This window comes from Anoplophora glabripennis, unplaced genomic scaffold (assembly GCF_000390285.2).
Source record: "Anoplophora glabripennis isolate ALB-LARVAE unplaced genomic scaffold, Agla_2.0 scaffold62, whole genome shotgun sequence".
NCBI classification, from domain to species: Eukaryota; Metazoa; Arthropoda; class Insecta; order Coleoptera; family Cerambycidae; genus Anoplophora; species Anoplophora glabripennis.
The window spans coordinates 990,305-1,004,286 of NW_019416420.1; positions in this window are offsets into that span (position 1 = coordinate 990,305).

Consider the following 13,982-nt stretch of genomic DNA (forward strand, 5'->3'; position numbering starts at 1 on the left):
AGTTTATGCTTTGAGATAAACAAAAAAATCCTGCCTAAACCACAGCTTATACAGAGTATCTGCGAATGGTTGGGAAAACTCGAAGCTACACTGGTGGTCAAAACAAGTCAATTGAGCCAAATATACTGTCGTAGGAATGGATACTTCATATTTCGCCCATGTTTTGAATTTACCAGCGAACCATCCAAACCACCAATTTTTCATGCCAAAAAATCATGGAAATTCGCGGATGTTTCGAAAACATACCTGAAAGTCCTCAACCGCGACAAACGGTGTTCCACAACATGTAAGCCGTTCAGTGCATCACTGGAAGACACTCAGAAAATTAAGAAAATCGCCGACCTTTCGAAAATGTTCACTAATCTTTCAAAACTCCTAACATCATGCAGTCAAGACGACATGAATAGGGCATAATTAACGACCTATACAAGCAACGCCAAAATTAGTTAAAAATTCTTATTTATTATTTCAAAAAACATAATGGTGACAATTTATCTTCTCATACTCTGACAGTTTTCAAAATTATTTAAAAATTTCAAAATAAAGTTCAAACATTGAACGCTCTGTGAAACCAGCAAGATCTGCATAAGGCGTATTTGGCTCAAATCGACTTGTTTACGCTACCAGATCTATCGTCTTACTTTTTCTATCCATAATAAGTGAACCTTCACCACATTTGTATTATAAGATATTTACAAAATAAAGTAATTTACATTGGTTTAGATTTAGATTTCTTGATGATAGTAACAGGTAGATACTAATATTTTACAACATAAGTTTCTTTCTTAATTTTTTCTCCATCCTCAGAAACATCATACCTACCTCCCTATCCCTCCCTCCGAGGATAAGGACAAAAAAGAAACAAACTGAACAAGTATATACGATATAAGTTTCTTATTGAATTAGGTACATAAAATTATAAATATTATTCCTGAGTTGAACTGAAATTTAGATAAGAAAATTCCACGTAAGTTTTCACTTATATCAACTACAACAACTACTACATCAAAATTTGTGGTATATGAGATGAGTTTTATAAATTAATTAAATTTTCTAGGTGAATATCATTACATGGACCTGGATTTACTTAGTTCATAATTATTTGATTTGTAGGTATTGTGTAAAATACCTGTACAGATTTTAAACTAAGTCAAAACCAGCACAAATTATAATTCTACACATTGAATATTTTTTTATAGTAATTTTTGCTGCCTCAATATTAAAATGAAATTCTTACGAATGACTTTTTTAGGGCGTAGATATGGGCAATTAAATTCAATAGAGAAGATTTATTGGAAAATGTAGACAGCCTAAATAAAAACCGCAGACTTTGGAGAGAAAAGTGTTTTCAGATCATGTTTAAATTCAAATGAAAAACCTGTTTTATTTCCGCCATTTGAGGGAACTAGTATTTCTAGGAGATCACATTTATTCTAGACATATACCAGTTTTAGCAGAAACACGTACCTCGACGAATGAGTGTAAGTACTTATAGAAAGTGCGATTAAAAAGATACAACACAAAGGACGAAATGTTTAGTATCGAATTTTTAAAGTTTTTGATAAAACATTTAGTAAAAAATTTTAATATTAAACTGAATATACAAGACGTCTAAAAAATTATTTAAACTTGTCACAGCGTGACAAAAAAATCCAAACAGCTGTCTAAAATATTTTAGTTTTGTAATAAGTTAATAACTTAGAGAAAAAAAAATATATTACCGATGTGTACTTGTATACGAGATTATCATGCAGATTTGTAGAGGTGTTGTGTTTTCTATAATAATTTAAATGATTTTCATGAGCGAACACATTACAAATATCTGTTACACTCACCCAGATACTTAGAACCTAGGGAAAGTATCGATTCTGCCTCTGTTTGGAGGATATCTCTGAAATACGGTGATAGTTGTTATGTTTGGGGTACAACGGTATAAATAATGTGCTGACGGTCGCAGCGACCTCAGACAGAAACAGATTTGTTTTGAGCAAACAAATATAATCAAAACAAATGAATGAACCACGGACAAATGGCTACTAAATAATGTTTTGCTGTTTGGTGTAGAATTTACCTATTTTGATCATATTATTTATTACACAATAATATAAACCTAATTCTCAACAGTTCATGTTGTTAAACAATTTTAGTTATTTTATTTCAGAAAATAATGCTGATTTTTATTTAAAAATTTAAAGAGTTATGTGCTTTGCTTGTTATTGTTTATTTGTTTGTTATTTTTTACAGTATTTAATTTTTGTTGTTACAGATATTTTAATTAATAAGTTTAAACAATTTATTAATCTATAACTAGACTCATATAATTTTAACTTGGAATTCAATTAATTTTCCTGATGAAAAAAACCATCAAATTTTGAAAGCAGCTTGAAAACTAAAAATATTATTATTTTTTTCCATTAGTGCGTCTCCGTTGAACTAGAATATATGTATTGTAATAGAATGAATTGAGCCAAAGATTTTAAAAATATCAAAGGGAAAGGTAAATTTGGGAAAATAAAATGAGTAAAATTGATTTTAAATAAAAAAATTATAAGTTGACTAAGTGTGACCAATAAGAGTACAGTAAATGATGGAAATTGAGAAAGGAGAGACAAAATAAGTAAAATTAGTACATGATCAATTAAAATTTTTGAAAAAAAAATGAATTACAAACAAAATTTAAAGAAATATAATATAATAAAGTATATTCGAAATTAAAAATGTGAATGGTAATTAAAATTAATAATTAGAAAGTGATTTATAAAAATTAGTAGGATATGAAAATAAAAGAGTGAGGTAACTAAGAAAAAAATAATAAATTTGGGATGACAGCAAAAGTTGTAGAAATTATATTTTGAATTTTAAAACGGAAGATAATTTAATAACAATAAAGAAACAAGTGTAGTCAGTAAAGAAAAGAAGAGAACATAATCACAAAAACTAAATCAATTGAAGATTAAGGCCAAGAGAAGTCAAAGTAAGTCCAATAACGAAACAAATAAAATGTTATAGAGCAATAACCAGTATCGAGTACGCCCACACCTAATTAAGGTCACCGACCAGGGGATAGTACAATAAAGAAATATTAGGAAGAAGACAAATAACAAGGAATTGCATGACATATGACAAGACAAGGACAGAAGTTGTGCTAGACGGTTCAGAAAAGGATTAGAGGAGAGAAAGGACCAACAAGAGAAGAAATAAGAATGTTAGACAGTGGTAGAAAGGTATAAAGCCTTAATATAAAACATACTTGTATTAGATTTAATATATAAATCTAAATAATTGAATATTGTTATTTAATTAAGTTAGAATAGGACGTGGCGTAGGAATAGGTTAAGAAGAAGAATTTTATTAATCAAAGATTGGATAATGTTGGTAAAATAAACAGAGTGTTCCATTTGAACTAACAGAGTTGATGATGACTTCCGATATAACCGGAAATGCGAGAAAGTTGACACTATTTTCGTTGAATAGATCTTTTTGATAAACCCCTGTTACAAATTTCCAGATTTCAATTTTGACTACTTTTTGAGATAATCCTACTGGGCCCTCTTCGTGATACATCCTGTATATGAGTGTACTTAAAATATTCTTCTAAACATTGGAAATTTCAGCTCTCAATTTTAATTTTAAATACTCGCTATTTGATTTTAAAATTTCCCATTCATTTCCCGGTCGATAGCCGCACGGTTTAAGGCGTCAGTACTTAAATCGATGTGTCTAACTGCCCGGGTTTCGAATCCCGCGGCCGGTGACCGTAGATTATCTATACTTGTACGGAGGATTGGCGTCCTCTGTGCAGGTATTGTAGGGTGGAAGAATGTTGGCTTGGATCAATGTGAGAGATTGACACCGGCTAGCATTTGACAACCCCCCTAATTAATGAGGTTTTCCAGGTTTCCCTCATTCCTGCACTGGATGGTGGTTAGGGCCTACCAACATAAGTCGTTCCTGGGCGCAAATGCGGCCTGCGTAATAATAATATGCCGTCTCCTCTCCCGCACAAGTCTCCGACTTCTGGGCTAATTCTCGTAATTAGAATGAGGAGTAGAGATATTATTATCATTATTATTATTATTTAACCCGTAACGTTTCTTTTTTAATTATTTATATCTCAGCTGCATTTCACGTTATTTTATGTCCATAGGATAATTATAAGGAAATGTTTGTTTTTGGAAGTGCCCATAGTAGGATCTATGTGAATTGAACGATTTCACAGCTAAAAGTTAATTTTTATTGAATTTTGCATTTTTCTCATAAATGACTAGAATTGCAGCAAAACATACCTAGGTACATGACATTTTTATAGGAAATTAAAACTTTTTTATAGATCTATAGTACTATATTCATATATATTCATAACTGACTATGCAAAAAATTTACATATAACAACCTTCATTGAAATGTAGCATCTGTCGGCAATAAATTGAATAAAAATAATATTTTGAAGACCCCTAATATTTAAATGAAATCAAAATAATTTTAAGGCAACTTGCTTAAAGTAAGTCAAAATTGGTTTTGCATCTCAAGAAGGCTATATTGAAGCATGAGCCATTCGTTTCCGGACACACTGTAGACATTGATCTAGGTATAAATATATTAAGTTACTGCTTAGTAGAAAAATTGACGTAAAAAATTATTACTCATATGAAAAAAAGAAAAAAATAAATTTAAATAAAAATTTGACGATAATATTGAACAAAGTTAAATTTACTCCTACATATTACGATGGTGGATCAAATATAAACGAAAATTGTGATCAGTAAGACTCATCCTGGGTCGGGGATCACAGCTTCCTTTTTCAATTCTCTCTTGTCCTTTTGAGAAGGTTTTGCCAAACAACACACGGTATAATAAGGAAAGCATGAATTCTTTGAATTAAATAATCTCCTTAAAATTTCTGATAGCCGAACCTCCTCCGTCAGAAATTTGATGCAGATGCGTTGCGCAAACGACAAATGAACATTTTCTCGTTTTTCTCATTGGAGATCTCACTCTAGCGCAGATCCTCTCAGCTCCAGATTAAAAGTCTAGTTTATATTTGATCCACCCTCGTATATACCTATACATAATATAACAATATACTGATAAAATTTATTACAATCTGCGTTTTGTATCTATTTCAGTTGTGTCCATTTAGATAAATTGGGATCTTAATTTTCGACATGATATTTTTGAGGAATTTTGTGACAGTTATTTCGCCAGTATCTCTGTAGATAATATTTATGACAAATCGCGAGCTATTTGAACAGAACCGTACAAGACAGAGATATACGGAAACAAAGAATAAAGCACGATCCAAAATCATCAGTAAATGGCTGGGTGCCAGACTGGTAAACTGTCAAGTGGAACTTAAGATGAGACCAGCAAGGCAAACATCGGTATTTCCCTGGGGGTAGGGAAGTTGCCGAGTTATTTTTTATTCGGATGCGTCTTATAGATGAATCATATAGACCCGGGGAGGAAAAGTCTCTTACAATTAAGGCTACATCAAACATCATCTGATAAAATGATTTTTTAATACATCTGGGAATGCTTCCAGAGGCGGCAAATGAAACAAAGTTTTACAATTTGTCAAGAAATGGAAGTCGTCAAAGGAAAACATATAACGTAGATTAAATCTCCTTAAGAAAATTTTCTTTTAAAATTCGTTCTGTTTTTTTAGAAAGTAGCAGCGGATTATCCTGCTTTTTAAATATACAAGTTTCCGTACAGCAGGTGCTTTAAAATTCAGTACATCTGATAAAATTATTTTGCTATACACACACCTACATATTTATTTATAAATCTTAAGATGAGAGATAAGGTCGTTTAACTTAAGACTAAGTTGTAAAATTTGATGATGAATAACTTGCCGAAGAGAAATGTGACAAACTTTTTCGTTTTTAAGTTAAGAAAAACTGAACATTTTGATTATCGTTTTTATTTATTTAATTCAAAAATGGAAAGAGGTGGACTTTTTAAGTTCAGACATTTAAGAAGGATACTTTTTTAGAGTGTTAACATATACAGGGTGCTTCTGAAATAATTGCTTTCCTTGAAAAGGATGATAGGGGGCACGAAAATAAGCAAATTTTATTAAGCAACTGATGGTCTAAAACATTACGTTTTAAATAGAAAAAAAAAATCGCGGGTTCAAACAAATTTAAAACCGTCCGTGGTGTAGCAGCCAGCTGTACCTTTGATATCAAAGCTGCCGCTCGCCGCAGTGCGAAAGCGCTGATGCCGGTTTTAACGTTTTAAAAGTAATACAAAAATCAAACGAACTACTTTCCATTAGACGATATGCTCTACAAAAATTGTTCAAAGTTGTTTCCACGTGTTATTAAACATGTTTTCAAACAAAGGTCAAAATTCTGTCACCAAAAACACCACACCACATAATCACTGAAAACCGTTGCTGGAACCGAGATCTTTGTATAACGTGAGGATTTGCATCACACAAATAGTGAAGTTGTGAAAATTTTGTATGCTGTCCCCAATACACAGGGTCGGCTTATATTTATGATTAATTTTCTTAATAATTTTCTCGAAAACAGAAGCACAGGGTTGGCTTACATTTATGATCAATTTTCTTAATTAATTTTCTCGAAAAATTGCTTATTTGCGTGCCCTCTATCACCCTCTTCAAGGAACGCACTTATTTCAGAAACACTCTGTCCAGTCGTGATGCTTTCCAGGACAGAGGAACAACATGTGTGGGTACACATGTTCGCAAGTGACCCATTTTTAAGTACAACGTCAAGAGCGCGCCGCCGGACGCACCAACCTTCCAGGAATGGTCTATGGCGGTCTGGCGCCGGCGACCAGATGCGTACTCATATACCTACGACCGACTCCACACACATGGACTCTCCAACGAACACTCGCCCCGTCAACACGTCTTTACCACAAACTTAGTTTTTAATAAAAAATACTTTATTATTACTGAGAGAGCGTTTAATTATTGCTGTACAGCGAAAGCAACCCTCAACATGCAAATTTCATTTTTTTTAATGGTATAGCGCCCATAAATTACAATGAATTGGAATTGAATTCGTATTTTTTAATTCAGCATATTTTTCTGTTTACGATTGTGTGTCGTATACACATTTTTTTTTATAGAAATATATAATTAGGTTATCTGTAACCTGTTTATGCCTTATTCAAAATATAATATGGTGTACTTCTTTGTTTTTATCTAAATATTTTATTTTGAAAACAAAACATGTAACTATAATTTGAAACGAAATTTTGATAGTTCAGTTAAATTTTCATTGACGACATTAAAATTTAAATAGGTATCTAAATATGTAATTTTCATATGAATAAGGGCGAGATATTCTTTAAACTTATTGTAGGCTCTGTTTTATGTGGAAAATTCCATTTTTAACTAACTGAATTTTGACATTGTTCGTAATGAACTGAACTGAAAATTTTGTTTAATGTTATAGTTGATGTCCTGTTTTTAAAGCATTTTATATAAAAATAGGTAATTTGGTATGTTGATGAAAATGAAAAAGTAAACCATATCGTGTGACACAATAGGCTCTTTTTCGCGACTGAATATCGGTGAATATCTGACTTGTAGTAATTATTTCTATCTCTTTTGATCTTAGTTGTCATATGGTAGTTTAAATCTCTTCATTCTCTCACACTACATATACTACAACGTACCACTACACTCGCGAAAAAAGCCTAATGTCGTGCACCGACAAAACTGTTATCTAATGTTAAAAATTGTTCCATTTCTACCTTTAGGTACCCTTAATATGTATGGAAAAATGCTTGGTTACTTTAAATATTAAAAAAAAAATGTTACAGATGAACCTGTATGTAATTTGGTCACTTTTATAATTAAATTTCAACAAACGAAAAGTTACAAATGTCATCAAAATATGGAAAAATAATTTGTCATATGTAGAATTTTTTTTTATTAAAAAAAATACTTAATATTGTGTTAGTCTATATACATATTAGGATCCCATATCTTATGTACAGCGTAATATGATTAAGTTAAATACAAATGTATGCTAATTTGACATTGAAAGGACAAAAGATGATAGTAAAATTTATTATTTGATAATAAACATAAGTAGTTGCAGTGATATATGTAATATTCCCCTGAAAAAGTGTAACAATGTCTGAGTCTGAAACCTCTTTCAGTTTACAATTAAAAGTAAAACAAAAACAAAAATAGAAAGTTTTTCGTCGATACGTAACAATAAAGAAAGATACAATTTTTTTTCGAAGTGTAATATATCGTCAAGGTCTGCAACTTTGTCCTAATTTGATCGAATTTAGATCACTTAAATAATTGAGAGAATTTATTAATTTATGTTATCCCTATAAAACATTAAATAATATATAGTTAATGGTTATATAAACATTATTTAACTAACCTAAACTACTACTACCCAAAACGATATAATTTTAGTCAACCGTTTTGCAATAAAACTGAAAACTATATTAAATGTATATTATCATTACTGACAGTAGGTATATTATTATTACAGTGTACTTAATATTTTATGCTTGAAAATAGACAAACTCGGGGATGTAACTTTACGAAAAAATATAAATACTGTGTTGGTTTGTCATATGGACTGTTTAAATTTATGAAAATTGCTCTCTATGCAAGTAGATACCTCCAGTACTAATTAATCAGTTAAATGTTTTCACACGTGTTTATATAGATTTTGAATTTAGTAGCAACTCCACATCTGCACATTACCACTGCATCCAGCTAAAATGAATCCGTTAATTATAAATTCGCTGTTGTCCAGTTACTTGGAAATCCCAAATGAAGCGTTTGCCGTAACACAGCTATTAATAATTCCCTCATTTACTTAAAATTCTATCACTGTTCATATAGATACAACGCCATTTCCCATACGGAGCGCACCCTGGTTACAATTTTATCGGTCGTTTAAAGTTTTTTATCTGACAGTTATGCATGAACTTTAATAGTCTTCCCCGTACTATGAAACAACCATAAAATGAATGCTGCATCCCAGACTCCTCTATAACCACACGTGCTTTCACACCGCCTTTTCATCACGTAGGTGTAAAAAACGTAGACTGTTTGCAAAAAAACTTTCCCATCAGCTTAAATATATAGTCACGCTCGCGAAAACGGCGCCCTTTAAAAAATATGTTAACTATGAAAACTATCAAGATTTATTGCATGGATAGTAGTTACTGAAAACAAATTGTTGATATGTTTGATTTGTATGCTTTTATTAATATTATTTAAAAATGGATAAATACCTATGCGACTGCACCGATGAAAATTATGGAAATTCACATACGCTTTTTACATGTTTATATTGGTTTATTACACAAAAAATGTAAATGAATTGAACATCACACATGATGTGTAGAATTACACGTTTTTTACACGAGTGCAAATTTTCTTTTGAAAATGTATGTTTTTACTATATTTGATGTAAGTATTCGAATAAAAGTGAATTTACATGACGTAATTTAGCACAACCAATCAGATTAATCACACCATCACCCGGTGTGGTGTTACGGCGCGTAGAGAACTGTGCTAGTTGTTCAGTAGGCATGTTTAGATTCATTAGTGGCGTAACAATATAGCACAGTCTTAAACTATAAATACTGAGGTAAGTAAATAATACGACTCTGTGTAAATTACATAAATCTCTCTGTATATCTTCATTTAAAGTTATTGAAGGGTATGAGAAACATCAATAATAACCATATTGAATTTAGCTCAACCTTTACGTAGAGACATCCAAATTGTAGCTTACTATTTAAGACCTATTTTATTTATTGTTTTACTTACAATATATTTTGTATTCAGTTTAATGTTGTCAAGAAGTGAATATTGCTTTCAAACTGCACCTGAACGATAGAACTAGGGCAAAATTTTAGAAAATGAAATTCATGTGTGATATGAGACATCGCATATGAAAAATTGGAATGCATCCATTCCATAATTATTGAGTGAAATATATTAGGAAATTTTACCATTTACACTATATTCTGTTCTTAACAGGACGTTTAATAGGAAGTATCGTTTGAATTTCAGAAATTACACCTCTACAACATCATCCTACATGTTGACTCTAAAGACTGAACGCATGGCCAATGTAATACGACGCTCGTCGCTACCACTGTGAACAGGCCTTAACCAGATACAATTATGACTCGCTGAAATTTTATGGTACGACAAGAAATCATAGTACCTACCTACATTCTAGGTACAAAAGTTGGTTCACACTTAGAATATATGATTAGATGCGCATGCTGCTTGAATTGAAATACCTATGAAAGCAGACTAGATTTTAAAAGGAAAAGCTGTTGAACGACCGCAGCAATCGGAACATTATAAGAATTCATAAAATATTAGCAAATCGTTAAGATCACATGTGTTTAATAAATCATTATTTGAAAAGTTCCAAACAATTCCTCGTTCTGGTTTATTTCTTCAACAAACATACAGCTATAAAATTTGCACAGGAAACTATAAGCGGAATATCACTGTGATATTTCTAGTTGTGCTTTGGTGTACGTTAAATTCACGGATGTTCAGTCTATTTCATTTTCGATGAGAATCAAGCGTATCTCAGTAAACTGAAAGTTTCTACATACATCCTCGGTATCGCTTCCTTAAATCTTTTTAAAGTTCAAAAGAGATCCGAAGTATATTTTTAAAAGCAGAGGGTGAAAATTGACACTTTTATCAATGTCTCGTTTCTCGATCACTAATAAGTGGGTACCTAGGACATACGAAAACTTTCGCGACTTCTACGTAATAGATATTGATGAAATTAACCTTCTCCGATGAAAATTTTGATAGAACTTGCACGTTTTTCAGTTTGTTAGTTTTAATAAATAAAATAGATCCAGGATTTTCTCTAAATAGAACTCTAAAGTAGATATTAAATATAATTTTTTCTATTATTTTTTCCGTTTCAGTTTAAATAATATAATATGTTTGCATTGTTATTAATATTATTTGAATCCCACTTATTGTTAGTTGTTGTAGTCTTTCCGAAGTCAGTTGAACATGTATAAAAACGTTTAGCAATAAAATTTAATGAATTTCGCAATTGTAATATTATTAATAGAAGATGCCTACAATAAATTAAAATTACCCGAATCACACCAAATTCCGCATTGCTGCACTGCACTGCTAGGCCATTTGTTGACAACTGAATTTATGGCCAAGTCGCCCAGTGCGACTCTGTTTGTGCCGGGTTTGCCCGTGCGCTCATTCTTCAACCGGGCGACCAGATCTGTATATGAGTATGGCTAAGTTTTTCAAATATCTCAATGCCGAGTTGCTGCGTCAGCGACCGAACCAAGCCAACCTCTTGGTTCTTCAATTCAGATATAAAGACTATACCTCAAAAGTATTTGTATTAAAAACAGCTATCATATGTATTGATTAAGAATTTAACGTAAACATACATTTTACATATGCTTAAAGTAAAGGGACTGCAGAATATCTTTTCTTTTTTTAATATTAATAGTATTAGCAAGAAATGACAAAAATTGACTTTCAAAAATGATAGATAATGTCGAATAGTGATGGATGGTAATTTCGATATCTTCAACATGGTTCTGAAAATTATAAGTACAGAGTGATTCGCAAGTTATCCAAAAATGGAGTCAATATTGTCAATTTTCCGAGAAAAAAATTATTGTAGTATTTACAACTCTTACATAGCTGAGCTATGGCGTCATTCGTGTTGTGCGCTGTACGCAATGCGCTCTCTCTCCATGCGGCCCCAGACGATTCTAAGTACGATTTAGTATAATACCGATTTTAGTATTAACGTTTTTGCGATAGTGTTTACATTAGTTTTTCAAGTGTCAAAAATGGCTTACCTGTACAACAGTAATTTGGAGTTGATGGATATAATTTTAATTTATGGTGAAGCAAAACAACATTTGTGTTATGGTGAAGCAAGAACATTTCTGTTAATTCGTATCTGGATAAGACGGGCCCAAATGTGTTTACACATCGATGGACAAAATTTTGAACAGTTGTTGTAACATATGTAACATATCAGGTATGTGAAATTGTTTTATTAATTAAAACCACAAATTAATTTTGTTAATTAATTATAACAATACCAGCAAAGCAATTGAATTTGCTGATATAAAATAGGTGTTATAAAATTTTATTTATTTCTTTCCTTAGCATCTTAGCATCCTGCATGCTTTGCCTTACGCAAGATCAGGATTTCCAGTGCCGTGCAGAAGTGTATTTTTAATTCGAATTTTCAAACTGGCCTTTTTGATTTTTTATATACAAAATTGTATTTGTAAGAGTCCCTGTACATTCAAAATTTTTTTTTGATAAGTTCTGGATCACTCTGTATGTATTTGCTCAGTGCAATTTAGTCAGTAGAGACCTGAAAATGTCTTAGTCAAAGCGATGAAACGTCGATAAAATGTTATAGAAGTCGCCAACAAAATTTTCTAATTAATAAATTTTCTGCTTCTACAGACAGTTCGGAATGGATTTTAAAAGTCCAAATCATATTTTTGTTTGCAAATTATAGAGAGCAACATAAGCAACTCCGAATATAATAATCTTGAATATTATGGAGTGGAATACGAGACGTAAAAATTATGTTTGTTTAATTAGAAACATAAACTAGGAAACTCACAGTTTTCCGGTCCCCGCAAACTATAAAACAAACCCTCCCTTATCAGGAAAACAATTTGAAAGTTCCGTTGCGTTTGACGGTGGTCATCATAATCGGGATTTGAACGGGATGAGAAAGGGTTGACTGCCATCAGAATCACCACGCGTCTCTTTATTGATCCTTGTCCCCGAGGTGGTAGAAATGAGTCGGCGGTGAGAATGGCGGCATTTTCAACATTCGGTGATACGACAGCTGTCAGATGCATGCTCGAGCTAGCTGCAAATAATGGCGACACATGTACGGGCGTACGATTCCGACCACCGGCGCAAATAATACGAGGTGTCACACCACATAAAAATATCCAAAGGGAATGTAATGTGACTATATGAAATTTTTATGATCTTGGATTTTTTATGCATGAAGTTTCCTCTCAAATGGAAACATTGTATGTTCCAGACAAATGAAATATTATTTACCGCCGGCGAGTAAATTAAGACGGAACTGCAGGAATTTTCGGCAAATTGGACACATTGCGAATGTCACCAGCCAAACTGGCTCCCAGCAACAGTATAGTGAAATAAAGAACGTGAGGTCTAAATCACTTTCTCGGCACGGACAAATGGCGGATCGTTTGTAGCAGCGAGTATATGATCATTACAGGCTAATAATATCAGTAAATAGTTTATTATTGCAGTTTTATTATTATATTATAGACATTACAATATGTAGTTGAAAATTAATGTTTAATGAAACCTTCTGCTTCTAATTAGAAAAAAAAAACAATAAATACCTATCTACATAACTTTAAATAGATTGAAAATTTGCTATTTTCTCTACTCATAGTTATTTTTTATAAAAGATAGTAAATAACTAGTTTTAATAAGTTCGAAGTGAGGCAATTATTATCTATTTATTATATGTTATTATATTATCTCTTGTTTTGGATTTAGATATCTGTATTTTAAATACAGAGTAATTCGAAATGTGATTGTTTTCATATTAAAAAAAAAGATTTGCACTGCTCTGGTTAATAACAATAAAATTATGATGCACTTCGAAACTTCATTTAATGATAATAAATACAAGAAAAACAGTATAATCGCAGTAACTTTTCTTCAAATATAGGTAGGTAATGTCTTTATTTTCTTATTGCAGTAATATTTCACATTTTGCTATTACCTAAATATTTATTATACTTATTTATAAGTATGTGTATATTAGTAACATCAGTTTATATTTTATAAAAAAAATTAAGTTGTTTTAATATACAGGGTGTTTGGTAAGTCGATGCATTCCTTGCAGGAGGTTATGATACATTTATGATATATTTCCTTAATATACCATATTCTGAAAACGCTTAGTTTCTGATCTACA